At 41.4% G+C, this 24,000-nt stretch overlaps 1 long non-coding RNA gene across 1 annotated transcript; it reads left to right on the top strand.

Moving 5' to 3' along the window:
• Positions 1-18,630: 18,630 nt before the first annotated feature.
• Positions 18,631-23,406, top strand: LOC132884518 (uncharacterized). The gene is made up of 3 exons (XR_009654470.1): positions 18,631-18,794; positions 19,160-19,308; positions 22,510-23,406. It is a non-coding gene; the product is annotated as an uncharacterized LOC132884518 (long non-coding RNA).
• Positions 23,407-24,000: the final 594 nt, after the last annotated feature.

Here is a 24,000-nt window from a genome sequence, read left to right as displayed (position 1 = left end):
CTTTGCAAAGTAAGTGTGTTTTCAGTTTTTATATCGGCATGCTGATTGTGCCTTAATCCTGTGCAGGTGTGAGTCATTTACAGCGCGCGCACAAGAGTCCGTTTGGCGTGCATTGTCCAGAGCATGCCCGAGAGTCTATCTGATGCACGCGCCAAGGTGCACAGGTGTGACACTCGCACAAAATTAGTGTAAAAATGAATGTAGATATAAATATCTTATGCCAAATTATTTTGGCATGTTACAGAAAACAAAGAAAAAATCAGAGTCGTCGTCTCCAATTTACGAGTACGAATGCAGTTAATGCACGAGTCTGAGTCCAAGTCTAAGTCATCAGCGTTCAAGTCCAAGTCGAGTCACGAGTCCTTAAAATTAGGGCACAAGTCAGACTTGAGTACTACAAGCCTGATACCAGCATTGTGTGTTCATACAGTTCAAATGGTACAAGTCTGGATAATAAATAAAAATTAAACATGTCAGATTAAGCTCGGTATTTTATTTTTGTTCCATGTCTCCCCCACTATGTCCCAAGTCTCCCAACATAATGTCCTATGTCTCCCCTCAATGGCTCATATCTCCCCACAGAAAAAGTGAAGTCTGAAGGCCAGTATATGTGACAAGCTGAGAAACTAATGTTGTGGTAAGTGGGTATAGTAAATACTCTGTAATGCAATATGAATGCAATGCTACATGCAAAGAATCACACAATCTACAAAAGCTGAAAACTTGTCTCAAGTCTCCCCGCTCTCCCCTATCTATTGAATTTGGATGTTATTTTAGCAAAGTATATAAGTATACAGCATAGTATATATAAGTTTTTCAAGAACAAACTGAGAGTTGCATGAATGTCCTCACCCTTAGTCCAACACACATATTATTTTGCATACAGACAGTTAGTGATTTGCAAGCTCATTTGTTTCTTCACCAGTTCCTTGTATTTTCTGGGTGTCAATTGCAGCATCTTCTGAGTAAGATATTGTTTTTTGATAAATGATGATATAAGTACAGTTTTTGGACTCAGACTTTGTGATGTGACTATACAGATGTATGGGGGGGGGGGGTTCACTGAATCAGTGAGCATCTCATTTGCCAGCTTCGGTATATACTGCTCTTATACATTCTATAATACACTCGTACATGCACGCACATTTTTTTATTTATTTATTTTTTTAACCCAATTTAAGAAAGAAACTGTCCAGCTTCTTTACCTCTGCATTCTGCATTCTTCACCCTACATGTAGTGTGTGTGTGTGTGTGTGTGTGCACACACGTCACTGCGCCTTCTCTCCTTCCTATATAAACAATGTGGTTTGGATCATTCTGGCTGGTATTTACTTTAGCCCTCATTAACTGAAACCCAATCCAACATCACTCCGAATCTGGAGGTCTTTATCCCTCCATCAGCAGCCATTTAGTCTAAAATAACACAGAGCAAGACATCTAGACATCTATAGTTGGGTCCAAAGGTTTAACTTCATCAATCAAAAATGTTGTTATTCTGTCAGTTGTCAAAAAATAAATTGCATAAAAAAGAGACAGACTCATATTTCAACTGTGTTGACCTGTGATCTATCTCAATCTCATGTTAACACACAATTCACTTATTTCCACCCCCCCAAATACCATAGCTTTGGCTTTAGTCAAGGACAGGAAAACATTTATAGAGTTTTTTTTTTTTTATTCTCCTTATTATTATTAAGATTAATGTTTGTAGCATGATTATTAAACTCAGTTAAATGCATGGATAAAAGAGCAGGAAGTCAGGACTAGGACAAACAGAACCACAATACAGAGACAAAATACATTCAGTCGTGAGAATACTAAAAGAGTCAAAGAAAACAACTGCAGCTCTATCTAAATTTGAACTAGAAAACAAAACTAGGAAAAACAAGAAACTACAATGTGCTCTCAGAGGTTGGCAGCCAAGCAGGGTTCTCAAAATGATTAAGGTTTTTGAAATGCCAGGACCCTCCCAGGATCCATCAAGGAGCAATTTCCTTAAAAGATGATGTACCGGCACCAAAAAATAAACATTGGCTAGAAATATACCACATTCTGTACAAATGCATTTTGACTCCCCTGTATTGTCACACTGTATCGCATAAGGCAGTGCTTTAAAAATAATTTTGTAAACAGGAAATTCAAGACCATTGTTACCCTCCCCAGGAGTGGTCAACCAACAAAGATCACTCCAAGAGAAAGGCATGTAATAGTCGGTGAGGTCACAAAGGACCCCAGGGTAATTTCTAAGCAACTGAAGGCCTCTCTCACATTGGCTAATGTTAATGTTCATGAGTCCACCATCAGAAAAACACTGAACAACAATGGTGTCCATGGCAGGGTTGCAAGGAGAAAGCCACTGCTCTCCAAAAAGAACATTGCTGCTCATTTGCAGTTTACTAAAGGTCATGTGGACAAGCCAGAGGCTATTGGAAAAATTTTTGTGGACAGATGAGAAAAAATAGAACTTTTTTGGTTTAAGTGAGAAGCGTTATGTTTGGAGAAAGGAAAACACTGCATTCCAGCATAAGAACCTTATCCCATCTGTGAAACATGGTGGTGATAGTATCATGGTTTGAGCCTGTTTTGCTGCATCTGGGCCAGGACGGCTTGCCGTCATTGATGGAGCAATGAATTCTGAATTATACCAGTGAATTCTAAAGGAAAACATCAGGACATCTGTCCATGAACTGAATCTCAAGAGAAGGTGGGTCAGGCAGCAAGACAACGACCCTAAGCACAAAAGTCGTTCTACCAAAGAATGGTTAAAGAAGAATAAAGTTAATGTTTTGGAATGGTCAAGTCAAAGTCCTGACCTTAATCCTATCGAAATGTTGTGGAAGGACCTGAAGCGAGCAGTTCATGTGAGGAAGCCCACCAACATCCCAGAGTTGAAGCTGTTCTGTATGGAGGAATGGGCTAAAATTCCTTCAAGCCGGTGTGCAGGACTGATCAACAGTTACTGGAAATGTTTAGTTGCAGTTATTGCTGCACAAGGGGGTCACACCAGATACTGAAAGCAAAGGTTCACATACTTTTGCCACTCACAGATATGTAATACTGGATCATTTTCTTCAATAAATAAATGCCCAAATATAATATTTTTGTCTCATTTGTTTAACTGGGTTCTCTTTATCTACTTTTAGGACTTGTGTGAAAATCTGATGATGTTTTAGGTCATATTTATTTAGAAATATCGAAAATTCGAAAGGGTTCACAAACTTTCAAGCACCACTGTAAACTATCGTGGCACATTGCTTGTCTCTAGAACCATTATCCATTATGTGTATACTGTTGGTAGTTTTAGTTTAAATACATTTCTACAAATGTTTGCCTTGTTGTAGCCTATACAGTGGGGCAAAAAAGTATTTAGTCAGCCACCAATTGTGCAAGTTCTCCCACTTAAAAAGATGAGCGAGGCCTGTAATTTTCATCATAGGTACACTTCAACTATGAGAGACAGAATGGGGGGAAAGAATCCAGGAAATCACATTGTAGGATTTTTAATGAATTAATTGCTAAATTCCTCGGTAAAATAAGTATTTGGTCACCTACAAACAAGCAAGATTTCTGGCTCTCACAGACCTGTAACAACTTCTTTAAGAGGCTCCTCTGTCCTCCACTCATTACCTGTATTAATGGCACCTGTTTGAACTCATTATCAGTATAAAAGACACCTGTCCACAACCTCAAACAGTCACACTCCAAACTCCACTATGGCCAAGACCAAAGAGCTGTCAAAGGACACCAGAAACAAAACTGGAAACCTGCACCAGGCTGTGAAGACTGAATCTGCAATAGGTAAGCAGCTTGGTGTGAAGAAATCAACTGTGGGAGCAATTATTAGAAAATGGAAGACATACAAGACCACTGATAATCTCCCTTGATCTGGGGCTCCACGCAAGATCTCACCCCGTGGGGTCAAAATGATCACAAGGATGGTGAGCAAAAATCCCAGAACCACACGGGGGGACCTAGTGAAAGACCTGCAGAGAGCTGGGACCAAAGTAACAAAGGCTACCATCAGTAACACACTATGCCGCCAGGGACTCAAATCCTGCAGTGCCAGACGTGTCCCCCTGCTTACGCCAGTACATGTCCAGGCCTGTCTGAAGCTTGCTAGAGAGCATTTGGATGATCCAGAAGAGGATTGGGAGAATGTCATATGGTCAGATGAAACCAAAATAGAACTTTTTGGTAAAAACTCAACTTGTCGTGTTTGGAGGAGAAAGAATGCTGAGTTGCATCCAAAGAACACCATACCTACTGTGAAGCATGGGGGTGGAAACATCATGCTTTGGGGCTGTTTTTCTGCAAAGGGACCAGGACGACTGATCCGTGTAAAGGAAAGAATGAATGGGGCCGTGTATCGTGAGATTTTGAGTGAAAACCTCCTTCCATCAGCAAGGGCATTGAAGATGAAACGTGTCTGGGTCTTTCAGCATGACAATGATCCCAAACACACCGCCCGGGCAACGAAGGAGGGGCTTCATAAGAAGCATTTCAAGGTCCTGGAGTGGCCTAGCCAGTCTCCAGATCTCAACCCCATAGAAAATCTTTGGAGGGAGTTGAAAGTCCGTGTTGCCCAGCGACAGCCCCAAAACATCACTGCTCTAGAGGAGATCTGCATGGAGGAATGGGCCAAAATACCAGCAACAGTGTGTGAAAACCTTGTGAAGACTTACAGAAAACGTTTGACCTCTGTCATTGCCAACAAAGGGTATATAACAAAGTATTGAGATGAACTTTTGTTATTGACCAAATACCTATTTTCCACCATAATTTGCAAATAAATTCTTTAAAAATCAGACAATGTGATTTTCTGGATTTTTTTTTCTCATTTTGTCTCTCATAGTTGAGGTATACCTATGATGAAAATTACAGGCCTCTCTCATCTTTTTAAGTGGGAGAACTTGCACAATTTGGTGACTGACTAAATACTTTTTTGCCCCACTGTATATTGGGTCTCTATCTAGTATGTAGTCTCTATCTAGTCATATTGGTAAAGAGAATGAAGGCGCGCACACACTGAGATTCTATATATAATAGGCTGCTTACCGATTTGTGAGTTTTCCATCTGGTGCTGGCCCTCTCACATACCTGGCTATCATGACTATTTCCAATGTAGACTTTTGTGCAATAAATGTTTCCAAACCAGGTTTATCCATGAAACAGTTCAATGACTGTGCCTGTATTATATCGCATAAAAGTTTACAACAAACACATTCAGTGTCAGTTTTCTGCTTGGCACACTTTCCACATTGGCACCAGATAGCTGCTGAACCCTTTGTCCTGCCTTCCCAACTTTGTGCTTGCAAAGCACCACTGATTTCATCATTAGGATCATGTGATGATTTGCTGATGAAATCATTTCCCAGATGCAGCTAGTCCTTTTTTCCAAGGTTCATACAGATATCTGGTTTCTCCGCTGTCCATACTTACTTGAAGATAACTCTTTTTCATCTGACTAAATCCAGGCTAACAAGTATGTTTACATCAGCTTCTGGTACTTGGATATCAATGACTTGATGTCACATCCCAGGCGCCATATTGGTTGCAATACAGCTTGACGTGCTTAAGGACTTAAAGCTACTTATGATAACTAATCAGGTAGCTACACTTGTGTGCATTATCATTAGGGCCTGTATTATCAAGATCGATCCTATTTAAATGCTGCACAGGTACTCTTTAAAGCCTGGTTGGTTGTGCAGGGTTCTTAGAGGCCAGTCAATGGGGCTGAATTCTTAGAGGCTGGTTAGCAGGGCAGTACTCTTCAGTCCTTTTCCCAGATATTCTGTAATATCGGCATAAAGAATACACCTCAATAGTTCAGCTCCAATTGTTTACACTTAACCATCATGAAGTTGGTGTGTGTTTTCACATTGTGAGTTGGCATTCCACAAACAGAGGCGTGATGTGTCACAATGGAGCATCTCACCTAGATCTCCATATTGGAAATATGAATAGGGGAGAGCGGGGTAAGATGAGCCAGGGGGTAAGATGAGCCACCCCCTGTTTCTAAGAAACAGTACACAAATGTGACCATGTGACCACATTCAAAGGGGGGGCGGGACCATTTACTTACACTTGTGGAGAGGAGCACCACATGTCAAACTAGGTGAGGGAGATATTTATAAAAATGTGTTTTTGTGCTTTCTAAGTCAATTCCATGTTTGTCCACAGTGAAGATGATTTAGAGAAGACAAAAGTAGAATAATATTTAGACACATTAGGGTTAAGTTAGTGGCTTTCTAAGCTATGATATGAATGCTAATAAAAATAATTTTGATTAGCCTAATCCCCTTTATTAGCATTTTTCTACAAAATGGTGGCCACGGGGTAAGATGAGCCATTAGATGTGGGGCAAGTTGAGCCACTGGCTCAACTTACCCCATTGGTGGCTGAGCTTACCAAAATATGGATGACACTTAAGTTTTCACATTTACTGGTCATATATGACAACAACATACATATATACATATATACACACACACACACATATATATATATATATATATGACATCAGATGAGGAAGACCAGTTGTTAGATGTGGGGGATTATGTTGTGGCAAAATTCACAGGGAAGAAGAAAGTGCATTTCTTCATTGGCCAGATAATCAAATTGGATGTCTTCGAAATAGAGGCAAGATTTCTCAAAAGAAGCCAGTCATGCCATGGCTCTGCAAGAAAGCCAACCTTTGTCTTCAAAGAGAAAGATGAGGCTGTCCTGTCAAGACAGGATATTGTGAAAAAATTGCCCCGCCCCTTTACTGTTGGGGGGACAGCACGGAGGGAGAGGCAAATGGTGTTCCCTTGCAATTTGAACGCTTGGAACATTGAATAATGATGAAATTATTATGGATGGAATGATTGCTGCATGTTTTAACCTACTGAAAGAAATAAGATTTTTTGGCACTGTTCTACTGTTTTAGTAATTTCTATAATATAGTACATCTCTCATTCCCTCTCTAACCATCCCTCTTTCTATCTATCTACGCATATCTCTCTCTCTATCCATCTATCTATCCCTCCCTATCCCATCTCGTTCTATCACCTCTCTCTTCATCTCCCCTTCTCTATGCAACGGCCCTATCCCCCACTTGATTGACTTGACTTGATTCACTGATTGCATTTCTAATAATAAAAGTTGTTTACTTTGTTAACCTAACATGTTTTGTGTTGGCTCAATTTACCCCACACAGTGGCTCATCTTACCCCGTGCATGGGGTAAGTTGAGCCACTTGACATTTTTTTTCAAGAGGTAATATCACTCTAACCATAAGAGCTTATCAATTATGTTTTGCTCAGATAGTAACAGTACACTTTGAAATTTGGTATGGTGTGTAGACTGGAAGCAAAAATGGCTTTAACATGTAGTTATGATGAAAAATGTAAAAAGTGGCTCATCTTACCCCGCTCTCCCCTACATTGAGCATACTGGTGTTACTTTCAAAACAATGATGGGTGAACTGAATGTTGAAGTGCTTTTGTTAGCCATGCACATTTATACCACTCTTCAAACACAAGCAAAGTTGCTGAGCATCATATGCAACATATGCAACAATCACTTCTGTTAAATAATTCATGTTTAAGGGAAGTAACAGCCTCTCTCTATATATAACATGTTTGTGTCCTTAAGTTGAGCCGGCTTTTGGGAGAAAAAAAGAGAGAGAGAGAGAGAGAGAGAGAGAGAGACAGAGAGACAGAGGTAATGAGAGAAGTGGAGAGACTTCTGCAAGCAACATGTTTGTGCAATCAGAAATATGTTGGAGGAAAAAGTGAAGAGAAGTAGGAAGTGATTTGAGGCAGAAAGGCATGTGGACCTTAGATGCCATAAACCAAGATGTTTGATTTTGTGCTGGTCTCAGAAAAGAGAATGTCAGTGCCAAAATGTTACACCCCTGTCCTGCCATTCCGGCTGTCCCTTTTACACAGACAGGAATTCCGGCTCTGTTACTCTCTTACTCTGTTACTCTGTTACTACCAGAGGCAGATCAACACAGAACCCCTGATCCACATTCAGACATTTTATACAGAACATGATGCAGAATAAAGGCATAAGATTTCCACCTTGAACAGGCTGGGTTAAAGGGGCTCTAGAGATCAGCAAATTAGCAGGACTCTAAAAGGGTGGTTGGTGGGGCAGGATTCTCAAAGGTTGGTTGGTGGAACAGGGTACTTAGAAGCCAGTTGGTGAAACAAGGTTCTTCGAGGCTAGTTGATGGAGCAGGATTCTTAGGCCAAGTTTACATTAGACCGTATCTGTCTCGTTTTCTTCGCGGATGCACTGTCCGTTTACATTAAACCACCTGGAAACGCCGGGAAACGGGAATCCGCCAGGGTCCACGTATTCAATCCAGATCGTGTCAGCTCCGGTGCTGTGTAAACATTGAGATACGCGGATACGCTGTGCTGAGCTCTAGCTGGCGTCGTCATTGGACAATGTCACTGTGACATCCACCTTCCTGATTCGCTGGCGTTGGTCATGTGACGCGACTGCTGAAAAACGGCGCGGACTTCCGCCTTGTACAGTGGGGCAAAAAAGTATTTTGTCAGTCACCAATTGTGCAAGTTCTCCCACTTAAAAAGATGAGAGAGGCCTGTAATTTTCATCATAGGTACACTTCAACTATGAGAGACAGAATGGGGGGAAAGAATCCAGGAAATCACATTGTAGGATTTTTAATGAATTAATTGGTAAATTCCTCGGTAAAATAAGTATTTGGTCACCTACAAACAAGCAAGATTTCTGGCTCTCACAGACCTGTAACTTCTTCTTTAAGAGGCTCCTCTGTCCTCCACTCGTTACCTGTATTAATGGCACCTGTTTGAACTCGTTATCAGTATAAAAGACACCTGTCCACAACCTCAAACAGTCACACTCCAAACTCCACTATGGCCAAGACCAAAGAGCTGTCAAAGGACACCAGAAACAAAATTGTAGACCTGCACCAGGCTGGGAAGACTGAATCTGCAATTGGTAAGCAGCTTGGTGTGAAGAAATCAACTGTGGGAGCAATTATTAGAAAATGGAAGACATACAAAACCACTGATAATCTCCCTCGATCTGGGGCGCCATGCAAGATCTCACCCCGTGGGGTCAAAATGATCACACGAATGGTGAGCAAAAATCCCAGAACCACATGGGGGGACCTAGTGAATGACCTGCAGAGAGCTGGGACCAAAGTAACAAAGGCTAACACACTACGCCGCCAGGGACTCAAATCCTGCAGTGCCAGACGTGTCCCCCTGCTTAAGCCAGTACATGTCCAGGCCCATCTGAAGTTTGCTAGAGAGCATTTGGATGATCTAGAAGAGGATTGGGTGAATGTCATATGGTCAGATGAAACCAAAATACAACTTTTTGGTAAAAACTCAACTTGTCATGTTTGGAGGAGAAAGAATGCTGAGTTGCATCCAAAGAACACCATACCTACTGTGAGGCATGGGGGTGGAAACATCATGCTTTGGGGCTGTTTTTCTGCAAAGGGACCAGGACGACTGATCCGTGTAAAGGAAAGAATGAATGGGGCCATGTATCATGAGATTTTGAGTGAAAACCTCCTTCCATCAGCAAGGGCATTGAAGATGAAATGTGGCTGGGTCTTTCAGCATGACAATGATCCCAAACACACCGCCCGGGCAACGAAGGAGTGGCTTCGTAAGAAGCATTTCAAGGTCCTGGAGTGGCCTAGCCAGTCTCCAGATCTCAACCCCATAGAAAATCTTTGGAGGGAGTTGAAAGTCCGTGTTGCCCAGCGACAGCCCCAAAACATCACTGCTGTAGAGGAGATCTGCATGGAGGAATGGGCCAAAATACCAGCAACAGTGTGTGAAAACCTTGTGAAGACTTACAGAAAACGTTTGACCTCTGTCATTGCCAACAAAGGGTATATAACAAAATATTGAGATGAACTTTTGTTATTGACCAAATACTTATTTTCCACCATAATTTGCAAATAAATTCTTTAAAAATCAGACAATGTGATTTTCTGGATTTTTTTTTCTCATTCTGTCTCTCATAGTTGAAGTGTACCTATGATGAAAATTACAGGCCTCGCTCATCTTTTTTAGTGGGAGAACTTGCACAATTGGTGACTGACTAAATACTTTTTTGCCCCACTGTATCACCTTTCATTAAAGAGTATAAAAGTATGAAAATACTGCAAATACTGATGCAAATACTGCCCATTGTGTACTTATGATTGTCTTTAGGCTTGCCATCCTTCCACTTGCAAGTGGTAAGTGATATGCGCTGGGATCACACACACAGCGGCTCAGTCCCGAATCGTGGCTCGTGCACTTCACTCGCGTGCTGTGTGAGCTGCGCAGGGCCGGAGTGCGCACCCTCCAGAGGGCACTCGCTGTTCAGGGCGGAGTGATTTGGAGCGCAGGATGCCTGCGGAGCCGAGCGTATCCGTGTATTGGTGTTGCTGTGTGCACGCAAATCGTGTATTGGTGTTGCTGTGTGCACACTAATCGTTTTAAAAACGTTAATCTGATGATCCGCTGATACGGTCTAATGTAAACATGGGCTTAGAAGCTGGTTGGTGGAATGGGGTTCTTAATGGCCAGCTGATGGAGCTGGATTCTTAGAGGCTGATTGTTGGGACACTAAGAGACTGGCAGTTTAGGAAGGTTCTAATAGGGTGGTTAGTGGGGTAGGGTTCTTACAGCCTGGAAGTGATGCAGGATTTTATGAGGGTGGATGGTGGGGCAGTGTTCTCGGACATTGAGATTGAAGCAGCATTTGGGTAGCAGTGAATGAGGGTTCTCAAGGTACTTAGAGGCTGATGGTGGGGCAGGGTTTTTTTTAGGGACTGGTGAGTGGGGCAGGATTCTTAATGGCCTGCTAGTGAAGTAAGGTTCTTAGAGGCCAGTTAGTGGAGCAGGATTTTCAAAGGCTAGCAGGATTGGAATGGCCATGATCTAAAGCACCATGCTGAGGAACAATTAGACATCATGTTGCTCCTATTCAGCATCATCAGCAGGACTGTAGATGCAAACACACAGCACTTCAAAATTTCTTCTGACCTTGACTCGGCATGAATTCTTTTAAAACTTGCAAATGTGTGTGTGTGTGTGTGTGTGTATCTCGTTTGCAATTATTATTTGATTCTTTTCCTGACAGAGGATAACATTCTACAATAATTTCTCCCCCCTGTGGTTTAGAGGAGATGTGGTGGGATTTCTGCTCTAATGGCCATCGTCTGACCCTTTTAGAGACATGGTACTTGTGAGATCCATTACATACCACTGAGGATCTCTAATGCTACTGACCAGTATCAGTAATGTCACATACATCTCTTACCACACACTCAAAAGACTTAGACATGGAGTTTTGTGAAACAGGCGATGGAGCCTTTTACACTACCACACAAAATCTTACATACACTCTAGATGAAAATTTTGTTATGGCCAGGCTGAAAAAAAATTATAATAAAATGCATGGACAGAAGAATTTAAATAAAAAAAAAAATAGTTATTTAATCAAGCTTTTTTTTTTTAAACCTGTTAAACTGTTATAAGGTTTTTGTAGACTTTTGACACACATTCAAAATGTCAAATTAACCATCATTGTTAAGGAACTTCACCAGGTGCAAAGTTGTGAAACTTGAAAATACTACTGATTTCTACCAGATAATAGCGGAGCTCCAGCGGAGCACCATACCTAAGAAAAAATAGTAAACCCATCGAGTCGATTTTCTGTGGTTTGTCTGTGTATGTGTACCACTAGTCATACACAACGCCTAGTGGTCAGTGTTAGTAATTACCAGTCATACACACCGTGTTAGTAATTACCAGTCATACACACCGCCTAGTGGACAGCGTTAGTAATTACCAGTCCTACACACCGCCTAGTGGCCAGCATTAGTAATTACCAGTCATACACACTGCCTAGTGGACAGTGTTAGTAATTACCTGTCATACACACCGCCTCGTGGTCAGTGTTAGTAATTACCAGTCATACACACCGTGTTAGTAATTACCAGTTATACACACCGCCTAGGGGCAGCACGGTGGTGTAGTGGTTAGCGCTGTCACCTCACAGCAAGAAGGTCCGGGTTCGAGCCCCATGGCCGGCGAGGGCCTTTCTGTGTGGAGTTTGCATGTTCTCCCCGTGTCCGCGTGGGTTTCCTCCGGGTGCTCCGGTTTCCCCCACAGTCCAAAGACATGCAGGTTAGGTTAACTGGTGACTCTAAATTGACCGTAGGTGTGAATGTGAGTGTGAATGGTTGTCTGTGTCTATGTGTCAGCCCTGTGATGACCTGGCGACTTGTCCAGGGTGTACCCCGCCTTTCGCCCATAGTCAGCTGGGATAGGCTCCAGCTTGCCTGCGACCCTGTAGAAGGATAAAGCGGCTACAGATAATGAGATGAGATGAGACACACCGCCTAGTGGACAGTGTTAGTAATTACCAGTCATACACACCGCCTAGTGGACAGCGTTAGTAATTACCAGTCCTACACACCGCCTAGTGGCCAGCATTAGTAATTACCAGTCATACACACTGCCTAGTGGACAGTGTTAGTAATTACCTGTCATACACACCGCCTCGTGGTCAGTGTTAGTAATTACCAGTCATACACACCGTGTTAGTAATTACCAGTTATACACACCGCCTAGGGGCAGCACGGTGGTGTAGTGGTTAGCGCTGTCACCTCACAGCAAGAAGGTCTGGGTTCGAGCCCCATGGCCGGCAAGGGCCTTTCTGTGTGGAGTTTGCATGTTCTCCCCGTGTCCGCGTGGGTTTCCTCCGGGTGCTCCGGTTTCCCCCACAGTCCAAAGACATGCAGGTTAGGTTAACTGGTGACTCTAAATTGACCGTAGGTGTGAATGTGAGTGTGAATGGTTGTCTGTGTCTATGTTTTGGCCCTGTGATGACCTGGCGACTTGTCCAGGGTGTACCCCACCTTTCGCCCGTAGTCAGCTGGGATAGGCTCCAGCTTGCCTGCGACACTGTAGAACAGGATAAAGTGGCTAGAGATAATGAGATGAGATGAGACACACCGCCTAGTGGACAGTGTTAGTAATTACCAGTCATACACACTGCCTAGTGGTCAGTGTTAGTAATTACCAGTCATAAACACCGCCTAGCGGCCAGTGCTAGCCAGTAAAGAAATAAAACAAAAGAGACTGGCTACATAAGAAAATTCTACAACCCACAAACAGATGGGAGCTCCGCTTTTAGGCAGTGCCTAAATCTATATATTATTTATATCACTTATCTTGGAATAACCAAGCATTCTTCAATGATTTTTTTTTCTTCTTTCAAGGATCGAGACAAATCCTGCTTTATCATCACAGATGTTTTTTTTGGGATAAAAGACCATGGTGAGACAAAGTTCAGGCATCAGACAGATTGCTGTAAGACACCTGGTGTAAGATGATGAAAGTGCTGTGTGACAAAATGGTGGGCTTTTTGGATTCTTTTTAAAGATTATGTTTTAATTAGATCTCACAAATCAGAGCAATAATGCTGGGATTGTCCTTGACTTTTTTAACAGCTCTGTGTGTGTGTGTGTGTGTGTGTGTGTGTGTGTGTGTGTGTGTGTGTGTGTGTGTGTTTGTGTGTGTGTGCACGCGCATGCTTTTATATACTACTTAGGACCAAATGTCCCCACAAAGATAGTAAAATCTGACAAGTTTGACCTTGTGGGGACATTCGGATGGTCCCCACAAGGAATTTTTATTTTTTTAACAAACAAATAAACAAAAAGAGCCAAAAAGTTCTTTTCTCATTACAGAGGTTAGGGTTAGGTTTAGGTGCAGGTACAACATTAATTAATTAACTGCAATAATAATTATGTCAATGGAAGGTCCTCATAAGGATAGTGAGACAAACGTACATACGTGTGTGTGTGTGGGGGGGTCATTAGGACCTTCTCAGATTCCACATTCTGTTTTCTCTCTTTCATTCCTTCATCCTTTCCCTGCTTCCTTCTTTATATCCCTCTTTCACTGCCTTACATCATTGCTGTCTCACCCTCTGTCATCTCAGCATCAGATCTTTCTATCCTCTCTTTCTTTCCTACATCAGCATCAGGTCCCTCCCTTCTTCACTCGCCATTGTTCCCCTCGTTTTCTCTCTCTCTCTCTCTCTCTCTGACCTTGCATCTATCCATCTCACTCTTTCCCTCTTTAGCATCAGGTCCTTATGTCCCTTGCTATCAGATTTTCTTTCCCATCTGCACTCTATATTTACTTACTTTCTCCCTTGTTCTCTCTCTTTTACTCCATCACCTTGTCTCTCTCACTTTCTTCAGCATCTTTTGCCTTCTCTCTCTCTCCCTCTCTCTCATTCCATGACCTTGTCTTTTGTTCTCTATTTAGCATCAGGTCCTTCTATCCCTCCTTATCAGATTTCCTTTCTCTCCTTCACTCTTTATTCCTCCCCTCCTTCCTTTTCTCTCCACCTTTCTCTTTCACACCATCACTGCCCCTCTTGCTTTCTCTCTTCAGCATCAGGTCCTTCTATCTCTCCTTATCAGATCCCTTACCTATCCTTTCTCTCATGCACTCCTCATTCTTCCTGTCTCTCTCTCTCTCTCTCGCTCTCACACTGTTAGAGAACATTGCATATGTCTTTCTTGGGCACTGCTGAAGTAAACAAGCCAACTGCTTTTGACCTTTTCCATTCTGAAAAATGATACAAGCAACGTGGGTGTGTTTGAGAGTAAAAGATAGTGAGAAATAATAATTAATTAAAAAAAATCCAAAACAGGGATAGAGTTTTAAATGAATAGCTCAGGCAACAATAAAATGGACACAATGTCTCTTATAAGCCAAAATATACTTGATCAACTGAAACGTGTTTGTGCCTGAGTTTACTTCATTAGTTTTGATCTGGCACTACAAGGCTAATGTAGCTCATAAGTAATAGTAGCATCGCCTCCAGTTTACCATAATAGGTCTTCAAAAGGTCTAAATACACTGCCTGTCCAAAAATACTTGCCATTTGGATTTAATAACCAAACATTTAAGAGCCTTTAATTGGATCATTATTGCAGTGATTAATATAGTCCAGCTGGCAACAATTATTTTAACCTGAACTGATGCAGTGAGGGGCAGCACGGTGGTGTAGTGGTTAGCACTGTCGCCTCACAGCAAGAAGGTCCTGGGTTCGAGCCCCGTGGCCGGCGAGGGACTTTCTGTGTTGAGTTTGCATGTTCTCCCCGTGTCCATGTGGGTTTCCTCCGGGTGCTCCGGTTTCCCACACAGTCCAAAGACATGCAGGTTAGGTTAGCTGGTGACTCTAAATTGACCGTAGGTGTGAATGTGAGTGTGAATGGTTGTCTGTGTCTATGTGTCAGCCCTGTGATGACCTGGCGACTTGTCCAGGGTGTACCCTGCCTTTCGCCCGCAGTCAGCTGGGATAGGCTCCAGCTTGCCTGCGACCCTGTAGAAGGATAAAGCGGCTAGAGATAATGAGATGAGATGATGCAGTGAGTACCTTCTCATTTCTTTAACAATCATGTCAGAAGACATATCCCAAGGTTGTATAATAAAATGTTACTCTGTTTCAGAAGTGTCAAATTATTGGCCTGAATCAAGCAAAGAAAACTACTAAGGAGATTGCTGAAATGACTGGAATTGGGTAAAGAACTGTCCAGTGCATTATTAAAACCTGGAAGGACAGTGGAGAACTGTCAACTTTGTGGAAGAAATGTGGTTGGAAAATAACTCTTGACTGACCATGATCAGAGATCACTTAAATGCTTGGTGAAGTCAAATCGTTTAAAAAAATAATCACCAGGATTGGGACTAACCAGCTGTGTGGCCATAAGAAAACCACTTCTTAGTGAGGCTAATTGGAATAAAAGGCTTCAATTTGCTAGGGAGCATAAAGATTGGACTCTGGAGCAATGGAAAAAGGTCATGTGGTCAGATGAGTCCAGATTGACCCTATTCCAGAGTGATGGGTATGTCAGGGTAAGAAGGGAAGCACATGAAGCAATGTATCCATCATGCATAGTGGCCACTGTACAAGCCTCTGGAGGCAGTGTTATGATGTGGGGTTGATTTAGTTGGTCAGTTCAAGACTCAGCAACGTTATGTGGTAAGTCAGCTGACAACCTGAATGTACTGAATGACCAGGTTATCACATCAATGTATTTTTTTCTTTCCTGATGGCATGAACATAAAATTAGGGCACAAACACAGTGGTAAACAGTGGTTCACAAAGAAGGAGAAACCATTTGCACATGTGAATTGGCCACCACAGAGTCCTAACCTTAACCCTATTGAAAATCTTTGGGATGTTCTGAAGAAAATCTGACAGAGTGTTTCATCTCTGCCATCATCTAGACAAGTGCTCAGTGAAAAAATAATGTAACTATTGTTGGAAATAAATGTTGTGATGTTACAAAAGGTTCTTGAAACAATGCCATTGTGAATGTGCCCATAATCAAAGCTGAAGTCAGTACAAGAACTTTTTTGGCCAGGTAGTTATTATGGTCTTTTGTTAGACTTCTTGTGTTAGACTAACTTAGTGAAAGCCCAGCCCTCAGTCATCAATCCTCTACCTATATCAGAATCTATGGACTTAAAAAGACTTGAAAATTGCTGTTCCCCAACAGTCTCAATTCAGTCTGACAGAGCTTGTGCAATTTTACCAAGAAGAACAGGCAAAACGATCAGGATCCAGATGTACGAAGCTGAAAGAGACATATCCTGAAAGATGCAGCTGGAATCACAGCCAAAGATAGTTTTACCAAGTATTGATCTAAGGAGTTGAATACTTGGGCAACAAACAATTTTCTGGGGGCATTGTGGCTCAGGTGGATATGGTGCCATACCATAAATCCGGGGACCCGGGTTTGATTCCGACCCAAGGTAATTTCCCGATCCCTCCCCGTCTCTCTCCCCTGCTCATTTCCTGTCTCTACACTGTCCTATCCAATAAAGGTGAAAAAAAGCCCCCCAAAAATTTAAAAAAATCTGCTTTTTAGTTTAAATAACCTTTCTGTCACAATAACATAATTTTTGTTTTATTGTTCAAACTTTACTTACACAGTATTATGTACATCAAATGGTGGAAAAATTAGGATGAGCACAAGACTGTCTTTATGACTACAGCAGGAGTTCTTAGGTCCAAATCAGCAATATCTAGGTGAAGCAAGTTAGGCTTGGGCAGAAACTGTTTATGGAGAAGTACAAATCTTTAGAGCATTCATGTGGGACCACCTACAGAGCAGACCATGACTCAGAAGAGCAGACGTTCCAAGCTGAAGAGGTATCAGGATGAACCAAGCAATCCTGGCAAGCCTGAGATCACATCAGAGAGAGATGTTATTTGGTAGACTCATTTTATTGTGGTTTACAAGATTGATTGTATTTTTTTTTCTTTCCTGAAAGAGTGAAAAGTGGAGACTCATTAGGACTCATTAGGTAGGTCAAAAATGATCATGTGTAATAACAATTCCACTTGCTGACTTTTCCAATCTTATGCTAACACTTAACAACCATGGGTTCCTCTATGCATTTAACCGGGGGTTTAAAAACTAAAGCTAATTGATGCCTACAAAATAGGGGAAGGATAAAAAAAAGATATCAAAGCACAAACTTCACCGCCTACAATACCAATAAAAAATGCTAGTTAAGGGGAACATCAAGGCAAGATCTGGAAGATGAAGAAAACTTTCAAATAGAACTGCCCATATGCTGGGCAGACTGGCATACCATACCATGACACTAAGGACCTGAAAGAAGATTGAGCTGAGACACAAGTGTTGGTGCACTATTCTACTGTGGAGCATTGTTTGAACAAACATGATCTGCATGGAAGAGTCATCAGAAAGACACCTTGTGACCTCATCAGAAAAGTCAAAGCCGAATGTATGCAAAACAATATCGAGATAAGCCAGAGGCATTCTGGAAACAAGTGCTGTAGACTGGGGAAGTAAAAATGGAACTCATTACCTACAATCACCAATGGTATGTTTTGAGAAAAAAAAAGGAGTAGCATTTGATTAAGAAAGAAACTAGCACAGCTTGCGAGATGTTAAGCATGGAGGTGGATCTGTTATGCTTTATGGTTGTGTGGCAGTGGCACAGGAAATAGAGTACAGGAAGAATGGAAGAATGGATTCCAGTAAATATGACACAATCAGTCAAGAAACTAACACGAAAGAGACTAACAGCAAAAACAATGATAAAAAACAGATACATCATTACCCACAATGAACTACTTCTAGAAATGCAAGTTGAAGCTTTTGGAATGACCTTCACAATTCCTTATTTGCATAGACGTCACTTCTTGTAGTGATCCGCCTTATTACGTATTCAGATTTCCAGCTGACGGGTGGGCATGGTATTTGTTGACAGCTGCTTTGCAGTAGTTTTTTGTGTTTTGCCTTCAAATATGCTAGGTTGTTGTTCTGTATTTGGATGTTCAAACCGATCAAATTGAGAAAAAGACAAACGATATTATAGGATACCAAGAGAAGTTGTGCACAAGGGTGAAAGAACGAAAAATATCTCAAAAAGACACAGTGAAAAATGGCTCACAAACCTTTCACTGTGTTCAAAAGGAATCAAGAGTCCACATGCTCGTGTTTGCAGTAATCATCTTGTTAAAGGTACATATATCTATCACCTTTATTTATCTGAAATCAATACTTCTAATGTTAAATTAGTTTTCTTACATTTTGGATGTCATAAAACAAACCGGTGATGAAACAATGAAATTATTTTATAGGTCGGCCTCGATTGAAACTCAGTTACGTATTTTTTCAGGTTGTCCAATGATGTCAATTCATAAGTCTGAGCTATGTTTGAAATGCCATGAAATAAAATGTAAGTTATCGTTGCAAAAATGCCTACAGCAACTCTGACTCAAATCACATACTACACTTTGGCTTACATTACTCACCCTCACAAAAAATAAGACAATTATTGTCCTTTGGAAGTCTTATTCCAACATCATGAATCCAGTTACAAATGAAAAAATTATAAGCCTTAAGATTCTGGAAAGCTTTCATTTGATTCTTCATGTAAAATGATGAGTGGACTACGAGATAATTAGAAATGTCCAGAAAGTTGTTGAAATTGCTTGAAAAGTCCGTCTTTTTTTAAGCTGTAGAGGTCCAATCCATCGCATAAATATATTTTTTCTTGATATCTCAATTTTGATTTTGGTTCTCGTCCGTTAACATGGTCAGGTGTTGAACATCTTCCACAAGATGACGATGGACGGGTACTTGGCTTGGACGCCATCTTTGATTGTTTCCCGTAACTTGGAAACCGGAAGTTAACCAGGAGGCAAAAACTTATGTGATTGATATCCTGACTCGAACATCACTGAATATATGTAAGTAGATCTGAAACATTGGCAAAAGGGGGTATTACTAAGTATTGACTTACTATTTTACTGTGCGTTAACATTTGCAGAAAATATTCTTTTTTTTAATAGTTTGCTGCTTTTTTTTCACTTAAAAAATCACCAAAATATCTAATTCGGCCAGGGGTGCCAAAACCTTTGGTTGCATAAAAAGGAAAAAGGAAATAATATAAGCGTAAATATCAGTATTTAAATGTTGAGCCATCTTCTTGATACTAAATATTTACCACTTCATTTGATACCCATTTCCCAATTATCTCAAACGCAGCGCAGGCACTCGACTAATTTTAGTTTCTCTGCTAAAATGTTGCAAATAAAAAGCTGTTAGGAGGTTCCATTATGTTTGATAATTGGAGATACAAAAAAAAGGCAGAGCGAACAGGAAAAAATGTCACTTCAGTTTCTATGGTTGGGGTTAAGTGATGAGCTAGCATAAGCAGATGGCTAATTCTTATTCATACATGAGGTCAGTTAGCATCATGTATACCCTGTTTATCCACACCTAACACAAACCACTCAATAATTTGGAAATCTTTCTACTGAAAGGACCAACATGGCTTTCTCTTTTGCGGTCTATAACAAATTAACTTCAGAGGCTATAGTAGTTAAGATTAGGAAACTAATTATGAAAAAAATGACAGAGGCTTTCATGAAGAGACTCCAAATAAGCAGTGGAGAAGGAATACATAAAGTCAAAGTCCATTTCTATCTAAAAAAATGTAAATACATTTTTCAAACACTTATCACAGTAAAGTAGGAACAAAATGATGATGTCATCAAAAGAGCATCAATCAATCCCACAGATAAAAGCTATAGCCAATCTCACATGTAATGGGTACTTGGAGTGATGTTTTTTTTTTTAGGAAAGTAATCAACAACAAGGTGGTGTGATGAACTGGAGCTAATATTACTTAATTTTCCGAAAATAATACATCCCAAAATGATTCATTCTTCCTCTTATACCACATCACTTTGCAACAAATTTTAATGAATTAAATACCAGCACATTGTCTGAAGATGTTTTATACTGTATGTTTATTGGTACCTTTAATGTTGTGGAACAATGTTACCGCTCTGGACTGAGTTTCCCAAAAGCATTGTAGCACAAAGATCATTGTTAAATGGTAGAGCGAGCAGCACAATGAACACTCTCTCTCCTAGTTAAGATGCTCTTAGTGTTAAAGGGGAACTGAAGTCATTTTTAAACTTGCTTTATTTCTTAATTAACATGTTATTCAATTATCTTTTTGGTTTTATTAACCTTATATCGTGACTCATATTGGCGTATTATAGCGGAGCTCCCGAGCGGAGCACCATACCTAAGAAAAAATGGTAAACCCATCGAGTCGATTTTTTGTGGTTTGTCCGTGTAACACCAGTCATACACGCCGCCTAGTGGTCAGTGTTAGTAATTACCAGTCATACACGCTGCCTAGTGGTCAGTGTTAGTAATTACCAGTCATACACACCGCCTAGTGGCCAGTGTTAGTAATTACCAGTCATACACACCACCTAGTGGTCAGTGTTAATAATTACCAGTCATACACACCGCCTAGGCACGGTAGTGTAGTGGTTAGCGCTGTCGCCTCACAGCAAGAAGGTCTGGGTTCGAGCCCCGTGGCCAGCGAGGGCCTTTCTGTGTGGAGTTTGCATGTTCTCCCCATGTCCGCGTGGGTTTCCTCCAGGTGCTCCGGTTTCCCCCACAGTCCAAAGACATGCAGGTTAGGTTAACTGGTGACTCTAAATTGACCGTAGGTGTGAATGTGAGTGTAAATGGTTGTGTGTGTCTATGTGTCAGCCCTGTGATGACCTGGCGACTTGTCCAGGGTGTACCCCGCCTTTCGCCCGTAGTCAGCTGGGATAAAGCGGCTAGAGATAATGAGATGAGATGAGATAATGAGATGAGACACACCGCCTAGTGGCCAGTGTTAGTAATTACCAGTCATACACACCGCCTAGTGGCCAGTGTTAGTAATTACCAGTCATACACACCGCCTAGTGGCCAGTGTTAGTAATTACCAGTCATACACACCGCCTAGTGGCCAGTGCTCGCCAGTAAAGAAATAAAACAAAAGAGACTGGCTATGATATAAGAAAATTCTACAACCCAGAAACAGATGGGAGCTCCGCTTTTAGGCAGTGCCTAAATCTTTATAACACTTATCATCCTTTTCAGTTTTTAGCCATGTTGAATGTAGTTTGTTTGGTCCACGGCAGGCGTTGTTTATCCGCGCGATCTTCACGAGACTTGTGCGAGACTTCAAACGGGAAGTGTCAGTGCCGCCATTTTGAAAACTGCTTATACAGTGGCTAGATCGCCATATCATTCCTATTTAGATTAATTTCGAGATTTGCCAGCTTCATCAGTGATGGAGATTATTCCATATGACTTCGAACCAACGTGGAGTAGAGAAGAGTTAGAAAGATGACAGGATAAGGACTCATCCATTGTGCTGGTATTTACATCATTACTGTTGCACAATTAAAACGTGACAGGTCAGGCGGCTGGTGGGTTTTTAAAATACTAAATACATGCATGTATTTTTGTGATAAATACAGTACATATTATACTGAGCACATTTCCCACATAATCCTCACTAAGGTTTTGGACAGCACTACAAAATGGCAACCCGGAAAACTTCCGGCTTGATTATGTCGGCATTCGAAAGAGGGCGTGTCTTTTGACAACGTTGGCAGATGTTGGTCACTTTGATTTCCGCTGTACGTTTTACTTCCGTCCTACAATGTCTTGCACAGGTCTCAACGAATTTCATTTACGGCCATTGCTTTGACATATGGACTGATATATTACATAGCATATTTCGAACACTCATAACTTGCTATAGCAGTGACTGACAAAATAGCTATCAAAAATGCATTCCTACATTTTATAAAATGAGATAAATAGAATTTTGATAATTAAAAAAAAATTGCCTTCAGTTCCCCTTTAAGAGGCTTTAGGGAAACCCATCACTGACTGTTACAAAGCACTGACACTGGAGACTCCTTCCATAAATGTCACATAAATCATCCTGAAATCTCCTGAAAGTAAACATTACCATGTCAATGATTGTGATGATACAGTAACATAATATATTAGAGCAGGTGCATTAATATAAACCTGTGATTAACTACACTCTGTTCACCCATGACTGTGTCACCTTCCGCAAGGACAACATCATCCTGAAGTTCGCGGACGACACCGCAGTGATAGGACGCATCACTGACAATGACGAAACGGCCTACAGGAGGAAGGTGGCCAGTCTGGTATCATGGTGTGAGGACAACAACCTCACCCTCAACATGGAAAAGATGAAGGAGATGATAGTGGACATGAAGGAGAGGAGACCTCATCGGCCACTGTTCATCTGGGAGCTTGAGGTGAAGAGGGTGAGCAGCTTCAAATGCCTGGGTGTTCACATCAGTGAGGACCTCACATGGACACTTAACACCACACAGCTGGTTAGGAAGGCTCAACAGTGACTGTACTTTCTGAGGAGGCTGAGGAAGTTTGGTATGTCGCCCAAGATCCTCAGCAACTTCTACAACTGCATGACTGAGAGCATCCTGACCAACTGCATCACTGTGTGGTATGGCAGCACTACACCTATGGACCGCAAACACCTGCAGAGGGTGGTGAAGACTGCTGAGAGGATCACCAAAACTCCACTGCCCTCTCTGCAGAGCATCTACCACCGCAGAGTCCACAGGAGAGCTGCCTCCATCCTCAAAGACCCCACCCACCTCCAGCACAGACTGTTCGCACTTCTACCCTCAGGCCGGAGGTACAGAAGTGTGAAATGTAAGACTGTCAGACTAAAGAACTCTTTCTTTTCCACCGCCATCAGACTCCTGAACAGCTGACATGGGTCTATAACCATGGATTACCTCCCTGTAAACTGTCCCTAACTGTTTACATCTGTTTACATTTGTTTGCACATTACTGCCCCTCTTGCTGCTGTTCCTTGACTGTTTACATCTGTTTACATTTGTTTGCACATTCGCACATTACTGCCCCTCTGCTGCTACATCTGATCATTGCCTTACTTTTGTATTACACTACCTATTTTGCACTACATTTATCTTTATTTTGTACTATACTGGGTGGTTTTTTTTTTTTTGGTTGTTTGCTTTTGCTTTTCTTTGCTTTTATTTTTGTACTATATTGCCTTTACTTTGTATTATTTCTTCCGCCTATTTATTTATTTGTAATTGGCATTCATGGTGGACAGCAAACTAAGAATTTAATTGTACAAGAGGACATGTCCTTACTGTGCATATGACAATAAACACTTTGAACTTGAACTTGAAGTAACGATACTACGTTGTCTAAGAAAAGTTTCAAAGTACTTCATGGAAAATATTAGAAAAAACAAGCAATCGCTATTTCCAATCCTGATGATGCCATAGTCATCAGTGGCTGGGAGCCTAAGGGCCCAGTCCCACAACACGGATAACTATAACTATGCCTATAACTCCAACTATGACTACACCTCTGCCTGAATTTAGTTCCAATCAGGAGCAGTCACACCACAACTATAATCCCGACTATAATATCGCTTGGTCCTGCCACTCCGGTAAATAAATGTATGCAACTTAGGAAGAGTCATGGAAGTTTTTCCCGAGTAGTAGCACATTATTCCGGGTCATACTGTACAGCTT

This window comes from Neoarius graeffei, chromosome 4 (genome assembly GCF_027579695.1).
Source record: "Neoarius graeffei isolate fNeoGra1 chromosome 4, fNeoGra1.pri, whole genome shotgun sequence".
In the NCBI taxonomy this organism is placed as follows: domain Eukaryota; kingdom Metazoa; phylum Chordata; class Actinopteri; order Siluriformes; family Ariidae; genus Neoarius; species Neoarius graeffei.
The sequence above is the reverse complement of the archived record's forward strand: the minus strand, read 5'-3'. Positions and strand labels throughout refer to the sequence as shown.